The sequence below is a fragment of the Myotis brandtii genome, unplaced genomic scaffold (assembly GCF_000412655.1).
Source record: "Myotis brandtii unplaced genomic scaffold, ASM41265v1 scaffold746, whole genome shotgun sequence".
Lineage (NCBI taxonomy): Eukaryota > Metazoa > Chordata > Mammalia > Chiroptera > Vespertilionidae > Myotis > Myotis brandtii.
Genome location: NW_005370976.1, coordinates 69,778 through 72,126, shown reverse-complemented (window position 1 = coordinate 72,126; position 2,349 = coordinate 69,778). Strand labels below are relative to the sequence as shown.

General features: G+C 38.6%; 1 pseudogene; it reads right to left on the bottom strand.

Annotated features, from left to right (window-relative positions):
* LOC102255766 lies at positions 1-902 on the bottom strand (annotated as a pseudogene).
* Positions 903-2,349: the final 1,447 nt, after the last annotated feature.

Sequence of the window (2,349 nt, the reverse complement as noted above, 5' to 3'; positions counted from 1 at the left end):
TCATGGACCACGGGACCTCACCCGAGAGCATCTGCTTCGTGAATAAACAGTGCATTCTGCTTTTAATTTGGACTCTGGTGCCTTTCTTCGGTTAAACCTAACAATATAGAATGGAACTTCCATTGATTTATTAGCCTTTTCTGCAGGTTCATCAGCAGGTTGAGCAGGCTGTGGCTTTCTCTGTGGCCTTTCTTCAATGTCTTCCAGGAATGGAGACACATTATCGTCATCATTGTAAGTCATAAACTCCAAGTCCTTACCAACAATTCCAATGGAAACACTCTTTGTAGTTAGGTCCTGTTCTGTAGGAAGTGTCACTCTTAAAGCATGCAGATTATGCTTAATCAGTTCATTCAAATTGCATTCCATAATCTCAGACATATGTCTGCCCAAGTAAGCATGAGCTGATTGAAAATGAGCTTCAATGGACACAGATATGCTGTCAAAATAGTTAGCAGATAGACAGGTGTGGAAAACAAGAGGGCCCATATCATCATAACCAGCAATAAGCAGCCCAATACCATATGGTCTTTGGCCATATCTTTGTGTTGGCATCTGGGTCTTGCTTCCAATTACAGATACAAGAGGAGACAGAGGAAGAGTCTGTCAAATACAAATCTGGAATCCAAACACTCCTGGTGCATAAAATTACACAACAGTCTAGCGCCAGCAGTAAGTCCCACAATTGAAATGCCTATATGAGAACATGGAGAATTTTTTTCTGGTGAGCTGCAAGTTCTGAGTGTGCTTTCTCCAGTGTAACTAACACTACATGGGGTTTCTTATTTCAGATCAACTGTGGCTAAACCTTGATTGACAGCTTACATTGCATATTCAATTTGTTGAATCCTGCCCTGAGGACTCCAAACATTGACATCTTTGTCACACTGGTGGTAAAACATGGTTCCAACATGGGCGTGACTGTCCCCACCTGCAGACATGCCTATCAATGAGTGCTGCCTAAACTAAGGCTTGGCCATCTACAGCAATGTCTGTGCAATCAGATTTTGATGGAATTTTTTAAATCTATGTTGTTGTTTTATTTTTTATTGAATTTATTGGTGTATAGGTTTCAAGTGTACAACTCAGTAAAATATCATCTGCACACTGCATGGTGCGCCCATTGCTTTTAATAACATTTATTCATTGAAAAAAATTTTAAGTAAGAAAAACATACTAAAGGAAATTAAGAACACACAAAATCCCACTCAGATAAACTTCTGTGAACAGTTTAATGACAATACTTTGAGGCTTATGGACACATAGTTAAATATGTATAATTGTGCATATATAATAATCTACTTTCCTATAATTTTTCCACTCTTTTCACTCAAAATTTCCTAAGTACATCTTTTGATATCAACAATATTGGTCTATTTAATAATTTTAATGCCTGAATAATGTACATTTATTTGTACTTAAACAGATCTCTAACAGGTGGTAACCAGGTTCCTAAATTTCCACTATTATAAATTGCATTGCAATGAACATCTTTGAATATATATCTTTGCACAGGCTGAGAATGACACTGTTTCACTCAACATTTCTGTGTATCTAGAATTTTTCCAGGACCCAGAGCTTTAAGAAGTGAATTAGACATAGATCTTGTTCGTGAGATGTACACAGGCTGGTAGGAAAAATGAACACAGGACCAAAAAAAAGTATGGTGAGTGGCATAGAAATACAAAGTAGACTGTTAACCAAAGATAAAGAGAATATATCTGATTGGGGGTCAGGGATGGCTTCGCAGACATAGGCCTCGGAAGAATCAGTATAAAAGTTAGTCTCTGCTACTTTTTTTATTAAATGGTTATTTTATAACAACCATTTATTTAAGTGCCTATTTCTCCTGTACTCTGTGTTTAGGTGAAGGCCAGCCTTTCCTTATTCACATACCCTGTATTTATCATAGGGCTTCATATGTACTGAATTATTACAGAATTTACCACGTGACCAGAAAATACACAAAGAGTACTCAGAGATTCAGGAAGATCTCATTATTTTCAGATGTACTAGTACAGTGACTCAGGGGAGTCTGTTTTTCCAAAGCCTGAGTGAGTGAATATGGATGAAGCTTTCATTTTATACCCTTGGTTTCTTTGTACCCCAAACATGGCAGGCTTCTGGACCTTTCTCTGGCTTTGCAAAAAGCCCCGTGTATTGGGATGGGGGACATGAGATTACACCAAAGGCCTGGCCTGGTGCCAGTCCTGATAATCCCCTCTGAGGGCTTGTGTATGGTTCATGGTTTATGGCCTCTGTAAAATGGGAGTATTCCGGGAAACAGGTTCTGCAAGGCAGGACAGGCATCAATGGAGTTAATTATCGGCTAGCAAGAGTATGCATTAG